Here is a 23,520-nt window from a genome sequence, read left to right as displayed (position 1 = left end):
ATAGAAACTGAGTAATTACTGAGAAACTTAGAGCAACTTTATATTGTTACAACAATCAAAATCAGTACTTCAGCTACCTAGTAATCAATTTTTTATCATATGTTATAAAATAATCAATCCACAGTGGACTAGAAATAAAAATATACTGGTCCTTCACAATGGATAGTTCAAGAAGCACTGGTTAGGGTACAACCATGGAAGTAGGTGACTGAGGTAAGGTAGTGGACAAAATCTTACAGGAGAGTTCCTCACATGACTTACTGAGTAGCGTCAGAAGGATCACTTATGTGTACACTGAAATCAGTAAGAATTGACCAGGTTCAGCGGCTCATGCCTATAATCCCAGCACTTTGGGAAATCAAAGTGGGAGGATTGCTTGAATCCAAGAGTTCAAGACCAGCCTGGGCAACACAGTGAGACCCTGTCTCTACAAAAAATTTAAAAATTAGTTGGGCATGGTGGTGCATGCCTGTAGCCCAGCTACTTGGGAGGCTGAGGTGGGAAGATGGCTTGAGCCTGGGAGGTCAAGGCTGCAGCGAGCTGTGATTATGCCACTGCACTCCAGCCTGGGTGACAGAGTGAGGCCCTGTCTCAAAAAAATAAAAATAAAAGAAAGGGCTATGGCATGGAGAGGAGGAGAATGAAGAGAAGTGGGTTAAAAGGTACTAACATACGGTAAGATAAAAGGAATAAATTCAATGTTTGATAGCAGGGAGAAAAAAACAAAACAAGGACTGTGTTTTAAGTATCCCCAACAACTCAGCTGAGTGATTCTCAAAGAGTTAGTGTTTAATGTCTGAGATGAAATGATTATTTATATTACCCATAAATGAGATCAAACAGTATCAGTAAAGTCAGATTTGAGAGAAGATATTTTAAAGAGAGAGGAGACAAGTTTTCATCACAGATCAGGGAAGTTCTCTAAAAGAGAAAAAATGGGGCTGAAGACCACTCTTTGGGGGACTACAGGTAGACTACAGGAAGAGTAAAAAGTTTGGTGGTACAGCCAAGCAGTGGCTCACCCCTATAATCCTGGCACTTTGGGAGGTAGAGGTGGGAGGCTCTCTTAAGGCCAGGAGTTCCAGACCAGCCTGGGAAACATAGTGAGACTCCATATCTACAAAAAATTAAAAAACTAGCCGTGTGTAATGGTGCATGCTGGTAGTCTCAGCTACTCAGGGAACTGAGATGGGAGGATCACTTGAGCCTCAGAGGTTGAGGCTGCAGTGAGCCATGATCATGGCACTGAACTCCAGCCTAGGAGACAGAGCAAAGAAAAAAAGAAAAAAAAAAGTTTGGTGGTAGAGAAATAATCAACTTGGATTTGGACTGGATAATCCTCATAACACAGGTCTCTACTGGGGGCAGTGGCTCATGCCTGTAATCCCAGCACTTTGGGAGGCAGAGGTGGGAGGGTAGCTTCAGTCCAGGAGTTAAAAACCAGCCTGGGAAACATGGTAAAATCCCACCTATAGAAAAAAAATACAAAAAAATTAGCCAAGCATGGTAGCACATGCCTGTAGTACCAGCTACTAGGGAGGCTAAGGTGGAAGGATGGTGTGAGCCCACAGGGTCAAGGCTGCAGTGAGCCAGGACTGTGCCACTGAATTAAATAATGCCTGCCTGGGCAACAGAATGATACCGTCTCAAAAATACAAAACAAAACAACCCACAGGTCTCAAAAATATAGAAATACAGATTTTGACATCATTGGTATAAGGACAGATGATGGCTAAATACATCAGTTCATCCAGGGAAAAACCACAGTGAACACAGAAGAGACTTTAACAGAAATTAAAGTTCAAAAGATGTGAACCAATTGTTTTCATATATAAACTGATAGGCAAGGAATTATTTTTGGAGGGAAATAAGACATACCCGTAAAACACAGAGAAAACATTCCTTCTCGAAATGCTTTTTTTGATTGTTAACAACTTCCTGTAGACTCAGATTGTAAGAAAGGACCATGATTAATGGAATCTTACCAAAGACCAAGCACTATCGGAAATCCTCCTGAAGATTTAGACATAGCAATGCATAAAATCATTAAGCACTCAATATAACTAAGACTTGCTTTTTACCCCTTTCCGTATTACCTGTGAACAACCATCATTAACCATCCTTTAACATCACTAAAATGATATAATGCTCCCATTAAAACAAATGAATAGGCCAGGTACAGTGGCTCACGCCTGCAATCCTAGCACTTTGGGAGGCCGAGGCGGGCAGATTGCCTGAGCTCAGGAGTTCGAGACCAGCCTGGGCAACACGGTAAAAACCCGTCTCTACCAAAATACAAAAAATTAGCCAGGCGTGGTCGTGGGTTCCTGTAGTCCCAGCTAGGAGGCAGAAGTTGCAGTGAGCCAAGATCGCACCACTGCACTCCAGCCTGGGCGACAGAGCAAGACTCTGTCTCAAAATAAAAAATAAAAAAAAAAAAGAAAAGAAAAAAGAAAAGAAAAGAAAGCAGGGAAAAAAAAAAACGAATAAACTAAAACTGTATCGTCCTTCCTAATGTAAGGAATGCAAAAGTCATCTGCTGTTACAAGTTTTTTGTTGCCACAGGCCCTTTTCCTTTTCAGTTGAAACCACAAGTTGACACCATAAACTGACAAAAGCACAGCCCATTAAATGATACGTTTCTAAGTAAGATTTTCCTCTACATTCATGTAAAATAGGGTATTCTAACTGCTAGCATTCTTGCATCTATTTATTTTATATTACCAACCTAGAATTGTAAGAAACACAAGCAGCTAATGCCTCAAATATGGTCTACATGAACCAGTTAACTTATATTGCTGCTCCACATGCAAAAGTATTAATATTAGATAATTCATGAATTCGATGTTGCTTTATTTTACAAAGCAACACTGAATTAAATAATGCTTTCTACTTAGACCAAAAAAGAAAGGCAACTTTAAAGAAGGTCAATGTTTTGCTAACAAAACATAGCCTTTGCACACAAGAGGCTATAGTACTTTTCCTGTCACAGAAATTCAGGCTTACAAAAAAAGAAAAAAAGAAAAAAGAAAGCCTAACAGGTGATCCTGTTGATTCCCTTGCAATCTAGGAGTGGGCCTAACAGGAAACCTTATGCTATTTATCTAATTTAGCTTCAATATCAAGTGATAGGGTGTATACCAATCTCCCTTGAGAGAATGAGAGAACAAGGTATTTTGAATAGAATTTATCACAGTTTTTTCTAAGATTACTGCAGTCTTTCACTTTATATAAAATTGATACTAAAAATTCTGTAATTGTGACCAAAAAAAAAAAAAAGAATATAAAAATAAGTCTATAAGACACATACTACAGATCAACTTTCCATGCAGGTCTATTCTTACCTTCAATATTTAAATTCCTACCCACTTCCCTCCCCGTAAAAACTCAATCTATGCCCACAAATTCTCAAAAGGAATATGAGCCCACTAAAAAACAAACTAGGGGCTGAGTTCTCTGCTCTTTAAATCAAATCAGTCAGACTCCTTAAACATTTTTGGGGGTTGCGGTGGCTCACACCTATAATCCCAGTACTTTGAGAGGCCGAGGCGGGCAGATCACTTGAGCCCAGGAATTTGAGACCAGCCTGGGCAACATGGCAAAACCCCATCTCTACTAAAAATACAAAAATTAGCTGGGCATGGTAGTGCATGCCTATAATCCCAGCTACTCAGGAGGCGAGGCACAAGAATCACTTGAACCTGGGAGGCAGAGGCTGAGATCATGTCCTTGCACTCCAGCCTGGACAAGGGTGAGACTTTGTCTCAAAAAAAAAAACCTTAAGAAAAATTTGATTGTAGTATTACCACACAGAAATGCACATCGTTAAGTGTGCATCCTGACACATTTATATAAAATGAACATATCCACGTAATGACCATATACAGAACATTCCCAACACCCCAGAAGCATCCCTCGTGTCCCCTCTAGTCACTACCCACCCTAAAAAGTAACCACTTTTTGACATTTATCACAAATCATTTTGCCTGTTCTTTTATTTTCGTGTCAAGTTTCTTTAGTTCAACAATGTCTCTCAGGTTCATCCATGCAACAGTATGCAACAGCAGCTTATTTTCATTACTGCAAAGTATTCCACTGTATAACTATATCACAATTTATCTATCCATTCTACTCTTGATAGACATTTGTGATTTTTTCAGTTTGGGACATCATGAGCAATGCATTCATGAAAAGTTTCATACATGTCTTCTTGTGCACGTTTGCTATGTTTCTGTTGTATATATACCCAGGAGTTAATACAACTCCTAGATTAAGTCATAGAATATGCTTATGTTCAGCTTTACTAGAAAGTTTTCCCAAATGCTTCCATCAATTTGTCCTCCTGCCAACAATGTCTGAGAGTCTCTGTTTTTTCATGCTTTACCAACACTAGCATGGTTGGTTTTTTGTTTGTTTCAGGCATTTATTTTAGTCATTCTGGTGGAAGTAAAACAGTATTCTCTCCAAGACCATCATATCTAGAAGATACATGATCTACATATTTCTATTTCAGTCTCCAACAGAAAAGAAAATGGCAGGAATATCAGATCTAGTTTTCTTTTCTTTTTTTTTTCCTTTTTGCGACCGAGTCTTACTCTGTTGCCCAGGCTGGAATGCAGTGGAGCGATCTCTGCTCACTGCAACCTCTGCCTCCTGGGTTCAAGCGATTTCTCCTCCTTCAGCCTTCTGAGTAGCCGGGATTACAGGCACCCGCCACTACGCCCAGCTAATTTTTGTATTTTTAGTAGAGACGGGGTTTCGCCACGTTGGTCAGGCTGGTCTCAAACTCCTGACCTCAGGTGATCCAACTTCCTCAGCCTCTCCACGCAAATATAGTCTACACAATCTCTTCAAACAAATATAGTCTCTTCCTTCTCTATAATCCCTCCAATGACACTAATGCAGCAGTTATTTGAGAATATCTTATTTCATCCTTAAGTAAAGTGCCTAGCTCATGCTAACTACACACAAATAAATGCCTTTTCTATGTTGAATGCCTTTTCTATGCTACAAGTACATGGGTGCTAGTAGGGCACTTTTCAGCTAGTGTGCATGCTACCCAAAAAGGGCAACCAGATCCTGAGGAAATTGCAACATTTTTAATATTTTGTGAACTATCAACAAAGTAAGAAAAACTCAAAGTGTACCTCCCAACACAGACACAACAGTGAGCTAAAAATTGGACATAAAACAACCTAGAAATACTAGAGTTGTCCTGGGAGCAAATACCATACTAGTTTGAGAACAGAAGATTAAGCTTTAGGCCAGGGCAAAGTTAAGAAAACTAGATCTAGGCCAGGCATGGTGGCTCATGCCTGTAATCCCAGCACTTTGGGAGGCTGAGGAAGGTGGACCACCTGAGGTCAGGAGTTCGACACCATCTTGGCCAACATGGCGAAACCCCATCTCTACTAAAAATACAAAAATTAGCCAGGCGTAATGGCGCATGCCTGTAATCCCGGCTACTCAGGAGGCTGAAGGAGGAGAATCGCTTGAACCCAGGAGGCAGAGGTTGCAGTGAGCCGAGATCACTCCACTGCACTCCAGCCTGGGTAACACAGTGAGACTCGGTCTTAAAAAAAAAAAAAAAAAAGAAAAGAAAAGAAAACTAGATCTGATATTCCTGCCATGAGTTGGGACTCTCACAGTAGCTTATACCACTAGTGAAAGGGAGATCTAGGGGAAAAAAAAACACCTGCCAACAGAGGGCTTACCAAGAAACTTGTAGGTCAATGCTGGGAGATCAGAACTCAGAAAATTTGATACTACTTCCTTATTATTACTTGGATCTAGAATTCAAATTTACACTGTCCATGTGGTCAAGAAACCCTGAAAAAGCAAAGAAATCCGCAATGAAGGAAAGCATCGTCACCCTAGGATCTCAGAATCTCCACCACATAAATTTAACCAAATAGAGTTTATAGGACAAAAAAAAGTCCAAAATGGACAAAAAAACAAGTCTACTTCACAGAGTCTGTTGAAACTACAAATACACATTCAAACCCGCAAGGAATCATCCTACACATATTTTTTTGAAAGCCTATATGAGAAGTATTTCAAAATTAAAAAACAAAACAAGACCAAGGTCAGGCATAGTAGATCACGTTTGCAATCCTAGCACTTTGGGAGGCCAAGGTAAGGAAGGATCTCTTGAGCTCAAGAGTTCAAGACCACCTTGGGCAATATAAGGAGATCCTATATCTACAAAAAAAATATTTTGAAAATGAGCAGGACATGGTGGCATGCACCTGTGGTCCCAGCTATTCGGGAGGCTGAGGTGGGAGGATCGCTTGAACCAGGAGGTTGAGGATGCAGTGAGCTGTGATCATACTACTGCACTCCAGCCTGGGTGACAGAGCAAGACCCTGTCTCAAAAAAAAGAAAAAAGAAAATGATGTATTCAAAATAGTAGTAGTGCCCTACTAGCACCCATGTATTTGTAGCACAGAAAAGGCATTCAACACAGAAAAGGCATTTATTTGTGTGTAGTTAGCATGAGCTAGGCACTTTAGTTAAGGATGAAATAAGATATTCTCAAATAACTGCTGCATTAGTGTCACTGTCTCAAAAAAAAATGATGTAATCAAAATGAGCGGGGACAATGACAACAAATGCTAAAAAACACCCAGAGTTCCAATGCAATGCTTTGCAGCTGTAGAAATGAATAAGAAGCCACTTCATGGATACTGCTACCTACAGCCAGACTTCAGCTGCCCTACCTGTGCCAAAGCCCAACCATAAAAACCCCATCCTGGCCAGGTGCGGTGGCTCACATCTGTAATCTCAGCACTTTGGGAGGCTGAGGCGGGCGGATCATGAGGTCAGGAGTTTGAGACCAGCCTGGCCAACACAGTGAAACTCCATTTCTACTAAAAATACAAAAATTAGCTGGGAGTGGTGGCACGTGCCTGTAATCCCAGCTACTGAGGAGGCTGAGGCAGGAGAATCGCTTGAACCCGGAAGGCAGAGGTTGCAGTGAGCCAAGATTGCGCCACTGCGCTCCAGCCTGGGTGACAGAGCAAGACTCTGTCTTAAAAAAAAAAAAAAAAAAAAAAAAACTGTATCCTGTGACATCTGACATCTTGTCCCTGGCAAATCCTGAACTCAGTATAAATGACTCCCAGTTTCCATAAACTGATAAAATTGATTGATTAGATAGGTAGCAAATGTGGTCTTTTGGAAAAATGAATAATTCAGGTTTGGTCAGAGAAACAGAACCACTAGGTCTTAAAAATACACCCTCTGCCCCCAGCACGCGCGCACACACACACACACACACACACACACACACACACACAAATAAAGAACTTTCTGTAAGGCTATCTTTGCATCTGATGCTGGCGCTTAAAATCCACAGGGCCGCAGGTGAGACAGAAAGATGGATGTGGCAGAGAACAAGTAGGAGAGAGCAAGAAACAACGAGCTAGAAATCACACACACAAGCTTAAGTCCACAGGACAAACTGAACTCTGTATTAGTTCTTGTTGCCTCTAACCTTGATGGTATAGATGTCCTATAGAACCAAACCTCTTTGTCAAACAGCTAAACATATACCTGGCCCAGGAGTCAGCAGAGCTGAAGAAGATTGGGAAGGAGATCTAGGGGAGAGTTAAACAGTTGCAGTCCCATAAGCTGCTTCACTACAAAGAAGTGAGGTGACTCAACAGATAAGCAACAATGTATATAAGCAACAAAATGGCCACTCTCCAAATCTCCTACAGTAATCTCTCTTGTGCCCAACCTTACAAGAAAGACACAGGAAAGTGTAATCACAGCATTTTGGGAGGCTGAGGCGGGTGGATCACTTGAGGTCAGGAGTTCAAGACCAGCCTGGCCAACATGGTGAAACCCCACCTCTACTAAAAATAAAAAAAATGAGCTGGGTGTGGTGGCACACACTTGTAGTTCCAGCTACTCAGGAGGCTGAGGCAGGAAGAATCGCTTGAAGCCAGGAGACAGAGGTTGCACTGAGCCGAGATCACTCCACTGCACTCCAGCCTGGGCGACAGCGAGAGATTCCATCTCAAAAAAATAAAATAAAATAATTCTTAAAAATTAAAAAGAAAGATACAGGAAAGGAGTTTCCAGGAAATGTAGTTCAGCCTAACTGAGATAACATATAAGCCCACTATAGAAAGGTAAAAGATGGCATGAATACTGTGAAAGTTAAGATAGAGGTGCAAAACAAGCAAGAAGGTCTTAAATATTGACTGAGGGCAAGTTTCAAATTTAATTTTGTTTTATCTCATTTACTCCCAGACTGCTTTAAAATCCATAATCTTTGCGTGCTCATTTGCTGTAATTCTATGGGTTCCATATTTCCCATCTCATCTTCCAATTCTAGCTGGACTATAGATGTAGGTTTATGATTATCATGAGAAAACTAAGCTACAAAAGGACTATGAATGAGGAACTCTTTTCCATATTAGAAATGATCTCCGGGGTCCATTTTTAAGAAGGAAAAAGGCTGGGCACAGTGGCTCACATCCGTAATCCCAGCACTTTGGGAGGCCGAGGCAGGCGGATCACAAGGTCAGGACTTCGAGACCAACCTGGCCAACATAGTGAAACCCCATCTCTACTTAAAATACAAAAATTAGCCAGGTGTGGTGGTGCACGCCTGTAGTCCCAGCTACTTGGGAGGCTGAGGCAGGAGAATCGCTTGAACCCGGGAGGTGGAGGTTGCAGTGAACCGAGATGCACCATTGCACTCCAGCCTGGACAACAGACCAAAACTCCATCTCAAAAAAGAAAAAAGACGAGTGGGTACAATATGGTATTTGTATAAAACATGAGGGAAGAAAATCTACCTACATTTGCATATTTTAAAAATCTATAAGGAAACAAGAAATTAGTAATTCTTACTTGTGAAAAGTAGGAAGGTGACAGGTAGAGAATCAAAATGGGAGAATGAACTTTTTATTATATTGTCTCATAGTTCTTCATTTTATGGACCAATGTAAAAATCTTTCAAAACTGCATTACAATGTAACTATTAAAAATTAAATTTAAAAAAGAACCAAACAGTTTTTTTTTTTTTTTTTTGGAGATGGAGTCTGGTTCAGTCATCCATACTGGAGTGCAGTGGCGTGATCTCGGCTCACTGCAACCTCCACCTCCCAGGTTCAAGTGATTCTGTGATTCTCGTGCCTCAGCTTCCCAGGTAGCTGGGACTACAGGCGCCACCACCATACCCGGCTAACTTTTGTATTTTTAGTAGAGACAGTGTTTCACCATGTTGGTCAGGCCGGTTTTGAACTCCCAACCTTAAGTGATCCACCCACCTCAGCTTCCCACAGTGCTGGGATTATAGGCGTGAGCCACCACACCTGGCCCACAATTTTCAAAAATGGAAATATCGTAGGAAAAACTGGGCAGGTTAAGTAACAGATTACACACAGCTAAAAAGAAAACTAGCAAACTAAAAGACAGATTTGAAGAAAATACCCATAACGGCATACAAAAAATATGAGACGGAAAATATAAAAGAGGTGAAAGTACATCATGCAGAATCATAAGTCCTAATCAAGGAACTACCAACACATGTCCTCCTGGATTTCAGAAATGCTATATATATCAGTGACTCCAGTGTACTTCTTGCTTTCCCCTTTTTGAAAAGAGAGTCTATAGATGTTATCCAACGACTAACTGGCTATTATATGTTGGGTATATATACAGGAGCAGGTAAGTTTCTCTCTGTGGTTCACAGGTCTTCAGATCAAATGAAACTATTCATCAAGGAACTACATTCAAGGAACCTCACCAGAGAAGCTTCAGCCGTACTTGGACTTAATTAAATGCTGTAAAGAGATAAGACTTTGGCTAGGCGTGGTGGCTCACGCCTGTAATCCCAGCACTTTGGGAGGCCAAGGTGGGTGGATCCCTTAAGGTCAGGAGTTCGAGACAAACCTGGCCAACACGGTGAAACCCCGTTTCTACTAAAAATACAAAAATTAGCTGGCGTAGTGGTGGGCACCTGTAATCCCAGCTACTAGGGAGGCTAAGGCAGGACAATCGCTTGAACCCGGGAGGCAGAGGTTGCAGTGAGCCATGATTGCACCACTGCACTCCAGACTCCAGACTCTGTCTCAAAAAAAAAAAAAAGAAAGAAAGGGACACGACTTTTGGGCAATCTTGGGAGTTAAGTATATCTGGCATGTGGAAAAATGTAAATAACTCATGGCCACAAAACACAAGCTAAAATCTTTTTTTATCTGTTCACAAATTCTTTAATGTTCCTCCCTTCAAAAGGGTGACCTTAATTCTCCTCCCTTGAATGCAGGCTGGACTTGATGGCTTGCTTCTAATAATAGAAGACGGTAGAAGTAATGTTCTATGATTTCCAAGATGAGGTTATAAAGAAGATAGTTACCACCTGACATGCTTTGCTCTCTTTCTTCTCACTTCTCTCTCTAGGATTGCTCCCTTTGGGAGACACCAGCCACCAATCCATGAGGGCACTCTTGGAGAGGTTCAAATGGAAAGAATCTGAGGTTTCCACTAAAAGCCAACACTATCTTGCCAGCCATGTGAGTGAGTCACCTTGCAAATGGATCCTCCAGCCCATCAGGTCTACAAATAACTGAAGCCTCAAGCTGACAACCTGACTGTAATCTCATAAAGTCATAACTGACCAACTAGTTAGTTGCTCCTAAATATCTGACTCTCAGATGCTGAAATGATAATGTTTATTGCTAATATCACCCCACTAAATTTTGGGACAATTTTTATGCAACAATAGGTACAAAAATACAAGTGGTATTATCTTACAAATGCAAAATAGGCTTAACATTTACAACTCGGCCAGGCAAGGTGGTTCACACCTGTAATCCCAGCACTTTGGGAGGCCGAGGCGGGTGGATCACGAGGTCAGGAGATCAAGACCATCCTGGCTAACATGGTGAAACCCTGTCTCTACTAAAAATGCAAAAAATTAACAGGGCGTGGTGGCAGGCGCCTGTAGTCCCAGCTACTCGGGAGGCTGAGGCAGGAGAATGGAATGAACCCGGCAGGCAGAGCTTGCAGTGAGCCGAGATCACGCCACTGCACTCTATCCTGGGCGACAGAGCGAGACTCCGTCTTGGCCGGGCACCGTGGCTCACGCCTGTAATCCCAGCACTTTGGGAGGCCGAGGCGGGTGGATCACCTGAGGTCCGGAGTTCAAGACCCGCCTGACCAACATGGAGAAACCCCGTCTCTACTAAAAATACAAAATTAGCTGGGCGTGGTGGCGCATGCCTGTAATCCCAGCTACTCTGGAGGCTGAGGCAGGAGAATCGCTTGAACCTGGGAGGCAGAGGTTGCTGTGAGCCGAGATCGCACCATTGCACTCCAGCCTGGGCAGCAAAAGTGAAACTCTGTCTCAAAAAAAAAAAAAAGAAAAAGAAAAAGTAAACACAGACTAGACAGTAAATTATTTTATATTATTATTGTTAATTGTTGCAGATGACAATGGTTTAATGGTTGGGTTTCTTCAAAAGTTTATCTGGACCAGGCACAGTGGCTCATGCCTGTAATACTAGCACTTTAAGAGGCTGAAGCGGGTAGATCACTTGAGGTCAGGAGTTCGAGACCAGCTTGGCCAACATGGCGAAGCCCTGTCTCTACTAAAAATACAAAAATCAGCCAGGTGTGGTGGCACACACTTGTAATCCCAGCTACTTTGGAGGCTAAGGAGGAGGACTGCTTGAACTCAGGAGGCGGAGGCTGCAGTGAGTCCAGATCGTGCCACTGCACTCCAGCCTGGGTGACAGAGCAAGACTCTCCCTCAAAAAAAAAAAAAAAAAAAAGTTTATGTGGGATGCCAGGCGTGGTGGCTCAAGCTGTAATTCCAGCATTTTGGGAGGCCAAGGCAGGAGGATTGCTCAAGCCCAGGAGTCTGAGACCAGCCTGGGTAACATCATGAGGCCCCATCTCTACAATGGGAATGACAGTGCACATCTGTGGTCCTTGCTACCTGGGAGACTGAGGCAGGATTGCTTGCTCCCAGAAATTCCAGGCTGTAGTAAGCTATGATCGAAACACTGCACTCCAGCCTGGGCAACTGAGTGAGGTTCTATCTCAAAAAAAAAAAAAAAAAGGTTAAATAAAAGACTTTAGGAAAAAATTAATGAAAGCAGAAAGCATAACCAAAAACAAATGGCAAAATGTGGATAATTATTGAAACTGTGTAATAAATAGGTACACAGGGAATCATTATTACACATCTTTGTGTATATTTTAAAGTCTTTGAAAATATATTTGAGGCCAGGCATGGTGGCTCATGCCTGTAAATACAGTACTTTGGGAGGCCAAGGCAGCTGAATCACTTGAGGCCAGGAGTTCGAGACCAGCCTAGTCAACATGGCGAAACCCCGTCACTACTAAAACTACAAAAAATTAGCCAGGCGTGGTAGCACACACCTGTAGTCCCAGGTACTCTGGTGGCTGAGGCAGAATCGCTTGAACACGGGAGGCGGAGGTTGCAGTAAGTCAAGATCACACCACTGTACTCCAGCCTGGACCACAGAATGAGACTCTATCTCAAAAAAAAAAAAAATTTAATTAAATTTAAATTTAAATAAAAACAAGAATCCGGTCGCGGTGGCTCACACCTGTAATCCCAGCACTTTGGGAGGCCAAGGCTGGTGGATCACGAGGTCAGGAGTACACGACCAGCCTGGTCAACATGGTGGAACCCCGTCTCTACTAAAAATAAAAAAAATTTAGCCAGGCATGGTGGCACACACCTGTAGTCCCAGCTACTCAGGAGGCTGAGGCAGGAGAAATCACTTGAACCCAGGAGGTGGAGGCTGCAGTGAGTCGAGACCATGCCATTGCACTCCAGCCTGCATGACACAGCGAGACTCCGTCTCAAAAAAAACCAAAAAAAAAAAAAACAAAAAAAAAGATTCTGTAATAGCTCCTTTTAGTAGAGATGGGGTTCCACCATGTTGGCCAGGCTGGTCTTGAACTCCTGAACTCGTGATCCGTCCGCCTCGGCCTCCCAAGGTGCTGGGATTACAGGCGTGAGCCCCCACACCTGACCTATTAAACAATCTTAAACCTCCCCTCCATAACAGGAAAGACATGGGAAAAATCAAAAGAAACCAGAGGGCCAGGCATGGTGGTGGACACCTGTAATCCCAGAGCCTTGGGAGGCCAACGCAGGAGAACTGCTTAAGTCAAGGAGTTTGAGACCAGCCTGGGAAACATAGCCAGACCCCATCTATACAAAAAAATTAAAAATTAGCCAGGCATGTAGAAGGATTGCTTGAGCCCAGGAGTTGGATGTGGCAGTGAGCCTTTGCACTCTGGCCTGGGCAACTGAGCAACACTGTCTCTTAAAAAAGAAAGAAACAAACAAGAAAAGTTAGGGGCACTGAACTTAAAACCCAAGAAGAGATTTCAAAGTTTCATTTGAGTTAATTTAAAGGTGTGTAAATATCCACTACAATATAAGGTTAGGGGACCCGAACAGTGGCTCACGCATGTAATCCCAGCACTTTGGGAGGCCAAGGTGGGCAGATCACTTGAGGCCAGGAGTTCAAGACCAGTCTGGCCAACATGGCGAAACCCCATCTCTACAAAAAATACAAAAATCAGCCAGGCGTGTTGGCATGCACTTGTAATCCCAGCTACTCGGGAGACTGAGACACAAGAATAGCTTGAACCCAGGAAGTGCAGGTTGCAATGAGCTGAGACTGCACCACTGCACTGCAGCCTGGGTGACAGAGCAAGACTCTGTCATTAAAAAAAAAAAAAAAAAAAACCCGGCTGGGCGCAGTGGCTCACACCTGTAATGCCAGCACTTTGGGAGGCTGAGGTGGGTGGATCACTTGAGGTCAGAAGTTCAAGACCAGCCTGACCAACGTGGTGAAACCCCATCTCTACTAAAAAATACAAAATTAGCTGAGCATGCTGACACATGCCTGTAATCCCAGCTACCCGGGAGGCTGAGGCAGGTGAATCACTTGAACCCTGGAGGTGGAGGCTGCCGTGAGCCGAGATCATGCCATCGCACTCCAGCCTGGGTGACAAGGGCGAAACTCCGCCTCTAAAAAAAAAGCGGGGGTGGGGAATCCGCATGAACTCACAGAACCAATACTGCCAATGCTGTAGGTAGTACTGTAGAGTCAGGATTTTAAATAAAGTCATTCCAGAGTCCACATTCTTACATTCTTTGTTTGTTTTTGTGTGTTTATTTGTTTTGAGACGGAGTCTCACTCTGTTGCCCAGGCTGTAGTGCAGTGGTGCAATCTCAGCTCACTTGCAACCTCCACTGCCCAGGTTCAAGCAATTCTCCTGCCTCAGCCTCCCAAGTAGCTGGGACTATAGGAATGTGCCACCATGCCCAGTTTCACTATTTGGCCAGACTGGTCTCGAACTTCTGACCTAAGGTAATCTGCCCACCTCAGCCTCCCAAAGTCCTGGGATTACAGGCGTGAGCCACTGCACCTGGCCCCAGAGTCCACATTCTTTTTTTTTTTTTTGAGACAGAGTCTCAACTGGGCGTAGTGGCTCACGTCTGCTGTAATCCCAAGACTTTGGGAGGCCAAAGTGGGAGGATTATTTGAGGTCAGGAGTTCAAGACCAGCCTGGCCAACATGATGAAACCCCATCTCAACTAAAAATACAAAAATTAGCCAGGCATGGTGGCAGGCCTGTAGTCCTAGCTACTCTACTTGGGAGACTGAGGCAGGAGAATCGCTTGAACCTGGGAGGCAGAGAATGTAGTGAGGTGAGATCACGTCACTCCGGCCTGGGCGACAGAGCAAGACTCTGTCTCAAAAAAAAAAAAAAATTGAGATGGAGTCTTGCTCTGTCGCCAGGCTGGAATGCAGTGGCATGATCTCAGCTCATTGCAACCTCCACCTCCCGGGTTCAAGCAATTCTTCTGCCTCAGCCTCCTGAGTAGCTGGGATTACAGGCATGCACCACCACGCCCAGATAATTTTTTTTTTTGTATTTTTAGTAAAGACGGGGTTTCACCATATTGGCCAGGCTGGTCTCGAACTCCTGACCTTGTGATCTGCCCATCTCAGCCTCCCATATTGCTGGGATTACAGGCGTGAGCCACCTCACCCAGCCAGAGTCCACATTCTTAACCACTCTCTGCTCTACAGCAAATCCTACCTACCACTACATCCTATAATAATGAGCTGTATCAATAAATTGGTAAAGTCAAGAGAAAGGATGCTTCTGTTATAATTATGCTCTTTTAACATTATGATTTTCAGTCAAAAATGCTGAAAAACACACTACCAAAAATTGGAAGCAACCAACTGGAAGCAAACATACTATCAAAAATTGGAAGCGACCTACTATCCTTCAGTAGGTGAATGGATAAACTGTGGTCATCCAGACGATGGAATATTATTCATCCATAAGAAGTGAGCTACCAAGCCACAAAAGAAACTTGAATACTATCACAAAGTGAAGAAACCAATCTGAAAAAACTACATATTGTATCATTCCAATTGTATGACATTCTGGAAAAGGCAAAACTATAGAGACAACAGATCAATGGTTGCCAGAAGGTGGGGGAAGGGAAGAATGAAGAGGCCGAGCACAGAGGATTTTTAGGCCAAACTACTCTGTATGACGCTGTAATGGTAGATACATGTCATTGCAAATTTGCCCATACCCCTACAATGTACAACACCAACAGTGAACTCTAATATATAACCTATGAACTTTGGGTGAGAAGGACAAGTTAATGGAGGTTCAACAATTGTAATAACTGTGCCTTTCTGGTGGGAGATATTTTACTTGGCATTAGGCATTTGTCCAAACCCACAGAACTGTTATTTGGTTTTATTCAACATAGACTCTCCGTATTAATCAATACAAAAAGAGTGAACCCTAATGTAAACTACGAACTTTAATAATGTATCAGGCCAGGCGTGGTGGCTCATGCCTGTAATCCCAGCACCTTGGGAGGCTGAGGCATGAGGGTTGCTTGAGATCAGCCTGGGCAACACAAGATGAAGTTTTGTAGAGACTCCATCTCCACCAAAAAAAAAAAAAAAATTAAATAAACGATAAATAATAATGTATCAATATTGGCTTGTCAGTTGTAACAAATATGCCAGACTAATGCAATATGTTAATAGGGCAAAATGGGTTGAGGACCCTCTGTACTTTCTGTTAAATTTTTCTGCAAACCTAAAACTCATCTAAAAAATAAAGTCTATTAATTTTTTTCTCAATACTGAGGAAATGAGTTAGTTGAGAGCTACTGGGGGTCAACTCTGCCCTCATGAGAGGAAAGCCTGGCTGAAAATAAAGCCCAAAAGCAGTACACAGAGCCAGTACCCAAAGAGATAAAAAACAGTGCCGAGATAATATCAAATGAGTGCTGGATCCAATTGGGCCAGAGACCAGTTGCACACTGGATTTGTCACAGTTAAATGAATCTATTAAATCTCACTTTTGCTTTAAAAAAAACCACAGATGATGCATACACACACATTACAGCCATCTTCTGCAAAAACATCTCTCATAGGAGCTAGGGTCATAGCATACAGAAAACCAGTGCAGTTAATGGGTCTACATACAGACTTGGATAAGGCAATATGGGAGCAATCTGTACTACCTTGGCCTTTGCTTCTTAGCATTAAAACTAGTGCCTCCACGCTACACTACAGGGGTGTCACTGGGGCTGCTGGTAAACTTCAGATACAGCATAATCTTACTATGAATTAGCTGAGATCTCAATGTTTTCAAAAGGTTTCAAGAAATTTTTTTAAAAGATGTAGGTAATTTCATTTCAAAAATCCATCCAAAGAATGCTCTAGACACTAATGATTTTTTTAAATTGATGAATGTTTTACCGCATATTTGCAGGTTTTTTGAAAAGCTGTAATTGTTTTTTTTTGGGGGGGGGGGGGCCGGGGGACAAAGTTTCGCTCTTGTTGCCCAGGCTAGAGTGCAGGGGCGTGATCTCAGCTCACCGCAACCTCTGCCTCCTGGGTTTAAGTGATTCTCCTGCCTCAGACTCCCGAGTAGCTGGGATTACAGGCATGCGCCACCACGCCCGGCTAATTTTTGTATTTTTACTAGAGACGGGGTTTCTCCATGTTGGTCAGGCTGGTCTTGAATCCCCGACCTCATGTGATCCACCCGCCTCAGCCTCCCAAAGTGCTGGGATTACAGGCGTGAGCCACCGCGCCCAGCCTGAAAAGCTGTAATTTTAAAACACTACACAAGATAAAAATGGCCTTCCCATGTTGACAACTATCTCTAAAAAATTCTATTTAGGTTTTCAGAACATTTTAATTATTTTCATTAATTATTGCTCATAGCTAACCTAAAATGTATAATCCTGATTTCTAAGAGAAGAATATGTAGGTCAGTGGCCAAAATATATTTAGATAGATATATTTAGAAGAGTTTCTGAATTTCCAACCTGCCTCTCAGGATAGGACTAGATCGTGCTACACAAGTAGCCTTCTTCAACCAAACATAAAAGTTCTGAATGTCTGTAACTTTACAAAAGATAAATTAGGTTATACACATTTAAAAGATAAGGTTTTCTTTTTTTTCCTTTTTTGAGACAGTGTCTCACTCTGTCACCCAGGCTAGAGGGCAGGGGCATGATCATCACTCACTGCACCGTCAAACCCTCAGGCTCAAGCGATCCGCCCACCTTGGTGTCCCAAGTAGCTGGGACTACAGGCACATGCCACCAAGCCCAGATAACTTTTTATAGAAACAAGGATTTCACTATGTTGCCCAGACTGGTATCAAACTCTACCCACCCTGGACTTGCAAACTGCAGGGATTACAGACATGAGCCACCACACCTGGCCAAAGATAAGGTTTTATCTGGGCACCATAGCATGTGCCTGCAGTACCAACTATTCAGGAGGCTAAGGCAGAGGATCACTTGAACCCAAGAAATTTAAGGCCAGCCTGGGTAACATAATGAGACCCCATCTCTTTAAATAATTTTTTTTTAAAAAAAGTTTTAATACAGACTCCTTTAAAGTAAGTTTTCCTAATGTATTTGAAGGTTGCTATTTAGAATTCGGTTGCCCACAAATACACAAGAATACACCTTTTGTGTAAATAAAAGCACATCTACATTTCATACGTAAGAAAGGGAACAAAACAGCTCCTTGCCTTGACCTATACTTTCCCTATACGTGTTTCCTTCCAATTAGAATAAACTTTGATTTTTTTTTTTTTTTTTTTGAGACAGTCTCGCTCTGTCACCCAGGCTGGAGTGCAGTGGCATAATCTTGGCTCACGGCAATCTCCACCTCCCAGGTTGAGGCGATTCTCCCGCCTCAGCTTCCTGAGTAGCTGGTATTAGAGGCACCGGCCACCACGCCTGGCTAATTTTTTTATTTTTAATAGTGATGGGGTTTCACCATTTAGTCTAGGCTGGTCTCGAACTCCTGACCTCAGGTGATCCACCCGCCTCGGCCTCCCAAAGTGCTGGGATTACAATTGTGAGCCACCCCGCACCCGGTCAACTTTGATTTTTTTTTGAAGCCCAGATATGTATCACTCAAATCTCATCAGCAGCATCATTTGCCCTCATTAGGCTCCAGATCTTTCAACATACCAAGATCTTTTCTGACTCAGGATCTTGAACTCCTGGGCTCAAGTGATCCCCCAGCCACTGCCTCCCAAAGTGCTGAGACTACAGGCATGAGTCACTGCGCCCAGCCAACGTTTTGATTTTTTAAAAGATAAGTTGACATTTCAAAATCTTATATTTTTATGTTAATAATTCCCTAACTATTTAAAATTTTTGCCAGGCATGGTGGCTCACACCTGTAATCTCCAGCACTTTGGGAGGTCAAGGTAGGAGGATTGCTTGAGCTCAGGAGTTCGAGACCAGCGTAGGCAACATAGTGAGACCCTGTCCCTACTAAAAATAAGAAAAACAAGCTGGGCCGCCACATATGGCGGCTCACGCCTGTAATCCCAGCACTTTGGGAGGCCTATGCAGGTGGATCACCTGAGGTCAGGAGTACCGAAACCAACCTGGCCAACATGGTGAAACCCCATCTCTACTAAAAAAACAAAAACTGGCCGGGCGTAGTGGCAGGCACCTGTAATCCCAGCTGCTCCGGAGGCTGAGACAGGAGAATCACTTGAACCCGGGAGGCAGAGGTTGCAGTGAGCCAAGATCGCGCCATTGCACTCCAGCCTGGGCAACAAGAGCGAAACTCTGTCTCAAAAATATATATATATAAGATTTTAAAGGACAAAATCTGTACAAGTGGACAGTTACTCTTTACCTCAGTTACTGTTGCCTGACATTATCTGCCAAGGCATCATAAAAACAGTATGTGCCCTTCAAATAGGTATAATAATACTAGGCTTACAAAAAACTTCCATACTGTGCTTACTTAAAATTATGCTCAATGTATGCCAAATGGTTAATCAATAAAAGAAAAACTATGCCATACAAGGAGGGAAGAGGGAGTTATTAAGCAAGGGAGTTCCTTAGCGAGGGAGTTCCAGTTTAGCCTCACAGCAGTTTAGTCTAAACAAATTTTTTAAGTTATTTTTTAATAGGCTTAGCTTGAAAACCCAAAAACTGTCAGCTGGCTTACAGTTTAAATATTAAACCATGTTATGTTTATTACTGAATCTATTATTCAAAAATTATGTACTATCCTAGCACCAAAAATCAAGGAAACTGGGCACTTCTCATGTGAATGAAACTTTAAATAAACCGAAGTCAAGAGACCATAAACAAGAATATAGTTAACTCCAAGAAAATAAAAATTTCTGCCTTTAAGACAGTTATTGGCCAGGCATGGTGGCTCACGCCTATAATCCCAGCACTTTGGGAGGCCAAGGCGGTCGGATCACCCGAGGTAGGGAGTTCGAGACCAGCCTGACCAGCATGGTGAAACCCTGTGTCTACTCAAAATACAAAAATTAGCCAGGCGTGGCGGCCTGCACCTGTAATCTCAGCTACTCGGGAGGCTAAGGCAGGAGATTTGCTTGAACCCGGGAGGCGGAGGTTGCAGTGAGCCGAGATGGCGCCACTGCACTCCAGCCCGGGTGACAGAGCGAGACTCCGTCTCAAAAAAAAAAAAGACAGTTATCATATAAAACATTATAGTTGGCATCTACTGCTGATTTTTTGTTTGTTCGTTTTTTCATGAGACAGAGTCTCGCTCTGTCACCCAGGCTGGAGTGCAATGACGTGATCTCAGCTCACTGCAACCTCCACCTCCCGGGTTCAAGCGATTCTCCTGTCTCAGTCGTCTTTTTAAAAAAGTAGTAGTAAGGGCTGGGCAAGGTGGTTCATGCCTGTAATCCCAGCACTTTGGGAGGCCAAGGCGGGCGGATCGCCTGAGGTCTGGAGTTCGAGACCAGTCTGACCAACATGGAGAAACCCCGTCTCTAACAAAAACACAAAATTTGCCAGTCATGATGACGCATGTCTGTAATCCCAGCAACTCGGGAGGCTGAGACAGCAGAATCACTTGAATCCGGGAGGCGGAGGTTGCAGTGAGCCGAGATCATACCACTGCACTCCAGCCTGGGCAACAAGAGTGAAACTCCATCTAAAAAAAAAAAAAAAGTAGTAGTAAGTTCTTTAATAGTTGGGAGTAAGGTTAAAAAAACAAAATTCGGCCGGGCACGGGGGCTCACGCCTGTAATCCCAGCACTTTGGGAGGCCGAGGTGGGTGGATCACGAGGTCAGGAGTTCAAGACCATCCTGGCTAACACAGTGAAACCCCCTCTCTACTAAAAGTACAAAAACAAAATTAGCTGGGCGTGGTGGCGGGCGCCTGTAGTCTCAGCTACTCGAGAGGCTAAGGCAGGAGAATGGTGTGAACCCGGAAGGTGGAGCTTGTAGTGAGCCGAGATCACACCACTGCACTCCAGCCTGGGCAACAGAGTGAGACTCCGTCTCAAAAAAAAAAAAAAAAATCACCAGTTGGGTGCGGTGGCTCACTCCTGTAATCCCAGTACTTTGGGAGACCAAGGCAGGCGAATCATGAGGTCAAGAGATTGAGACCATCCTGGCCAACATGGTGAAACCCAATCTCTACTAAAAATACAAAAATTAGGTGGGCATGGTGGCGTGCACCTGTAGTCCCAACCACTCGGGAGGCTGAGGCAGGAGAATCGCTTGAACCTGGGAGGTGGAGGCTGCAGTGAGCCGAGATAGCACCACTGCACTCCAGCCTGGCAACAGAGCAAGACTTTGTCTTCAAAAAAAAAAAAAAAAAAATTCATGATAATCAGCTGTGCATCTTTAAAAACCACTCTCCCTAAACTTTTAAATCAATCAATAAAAATAATAAAATAAAAACACTCTTAGCTCTTTGTGAAAGTTTGCCTATTCTATACCTAAACACTTAAAAAAAATGCCGCCCTCCCTGTCCAAAATGCCCAACTTAAGGTATTTTTGAAGTTTTGCCTGTTTTTTTATTTTTATTCTTTGAGACAGGGTCTCACTCAAGCTGCCCAGGCTGCAGTGCAGTGGCACGATCTCAGCTCACAGAAACCTCCGCCTCCTGGGTTCAAGCGATTCTCCTTCCTCAGCCTCCTGAGTAGCTGAGATTACCAGTGTAAGCCAGCAAGCCCAGCTAATTTTTGTATTTTTAGTAGAGTCGGGGTTTCATCATGTTGGCCAGGCTGGTCTCAAACTCCTGACCTCAAGTGATCTGCCCGCCTAGGCCTCACAAAGTACTGGGATTACAGGCATGAGCCACCACGCCCGGCCTTACCTGGTTTTTTAAACAAGAATTGAGGATAGGGAATATGCAGACTGGAAAACAAGAGACAAATTGCAATGCATGAAGATAAAACTAGAATGAAGCAGGGCTTTCAAACATTATTGTGGGCCTACTTCCTGCTGGCTTTAGCAATTGTCACAAAAAGACTTAAAAGTTATTTCAGTAAACAAGTTGGCTAGCACAGTAGAGAGCTATGACAATGGTGGAAGAAAATCACAATACTAGTAATCATCCAAGAAAATTAACACCTAACAATTATTACCTGATTTTTCTGACTGTGGCACACGTGCACACACAGAGCTATCAGAGGAAATTTAAGCCCAAGAAGTTAAGAGTTAACTTTATACATGAGGGAGGAGAATAAACAGCACACTATGAGAAAGACAACTGAAAAGAAACAAATTATGCACCTAAATGTTTTTACTTACTCCCTCAGCCCTCTATGTTGCATCTCCCATGAAAACAGGGATCATGTTCAGTATCAGTTCACTCACAGTTCCTAACACATAATCAATATCTGATATTTGTTGATCAACTGAATCTTTTAAACCAAGACCACTAATGAAACAACTTGTTTGCTTAAAAGTACTATTCATTTGTATATGAAAATACATTCCATTACATAGAATCAACATGATTTCTCACAGAGTAACTTCCCTTTTCTTTCTACATAAAACCTAAGACAAAAACTGACTCAACTGCTAATAGCCTAGTAAAGCTGTTTCCTTACATTTAGAATACTGCATTTAAAGTGATTGTGTATCTATAAGCAAATATGCAAGAATCAGGCACTATGAAACTAAGTATCTTTGGCTACATAACCACAAAATGAGGTAGAAAGCAGTATCTTACTAAAATTCAAATGAAGGCCCCTCTCCTTACACATTCAATTCTACGAAGAGACTCCATTGCATTCATAATACTCATCTTCCTAAATCTTTGTTGTTGTTGTTGTTGTTGTTGTTAGAGACAGGGTCTCACTTCTATCACCCAGGCTGGAGTGTAGTGGCACAATCACAGCTCATTGCAGCCTTACCTTCCTAGGCTCAGGTGATTCTCCCACCTCAGCTTCCTGAGTAGCTGGGACTACAGCCGCATGCCACCAAGCCAGGCTAATTTTTGTATTTTTAGGAGAGACGGAGTTTCACCATGTTACCCAGTCTGGTCTCAAACTCCTGTATTTAAGCCATCTGCCCGCCTTGGCCTCCCAAAGTGCTGAGATGACAAGTGTGAGCCACAACACCTGGCCATAAATTTTGGTTTTCGAGGCCGGGCGCAGTAGCTCACGCCTGTCATCCCAGCACTTTGGGAGGCTGAGGCAGGCAGATCAGAAGGTCAGGAATTCGAGACCAGCCTGGCCAACATGCTGAAACCTCGTCTCTATTAAAAATACAAAAACTGCTGGGCGCAGTGGCTTACACCTGTAATCCCAGCACTTTGGGAGGCCAAGGCAGGCAGATCACGAGGTCAGGAGTTTGAGACCAGCCTGGCCAACCTAGTGAAACCCCGTCTCTACTAAAAATACCAAAAATTAGCCAAGCGTGGTGGCAGGCACCTGTAATCCTAGCTACTCAGGAGGCTGAGGCAGGAAAATCGCTTGAACCCAGGAGGCAGAGGTTGCAAGTAGCTGAGATCGTGCCACTGCACACCAGCCCGGGTGACACTGTGAGGCTCCATCTCAAAAATAAAATACAAAAATTAGCCAGGCATGGTGGCACACACCTGTAATCCTAGCTACTCAGGAGGCTGAGGCAGGAGAATCGCTTGAACCTGGGAGGCGGAGGTTGCAGAGAGCTGAGATCACGCCACTGCACTCCAG

The 23,520-nt window shown here is 43.2% G+C and overlaps 1 protein-coding gene across 6 annotated transcripts in view; it reads right to left on the bottom strand.

Moving 5' to 3' along the window:
- ARK2N (arkadia (RNF111) N-terminal like PKA signaling regulator 2N) overlaps nucleotides 1–23,520 on the bottom strand; it is a 94,026-nt gene that overhangs the window by 59,749 nt on the left and 10,757 nt on the right. For 2 of the 6 annotated variants that reach the window (XM_063795621.1, XM_063795623.1), the window contains exon 2: nucleotides 12,403–12,517. The exons of the other annotated variants lie outside the window; for them this stretch is intronic. The gene's annotated coding sequence lies outside the window, so the exon portion shown is untranslated. The remainder of the gene's footprint in view (nucleotides 1–12,402; nucleotides 12,518–23,520) is intronic. 6 annotated transcript variants of the gene reach the window in all.

The sequence above is a fragment of the Pan troglodytes genome, chromosome 17, assembly GCF_028858775.2.
Source record: "Pan troglodytes isolate AG18354 chromosome 17, NHGRI_mPanTro3-v2.0_pri, whole genome shotgun sequence".
NCBI classification, from domain to species: domain Eukaryota; kingdom Metazoa; phylum Chordata; class Mammalia; order Primates; family Hominidae; genus Pan; species Pan troglodytes.
Note: the sequence above shows the minus strand (reverse complement) of the source record. Positions and strands in the feature narration are given on the sequence as shown.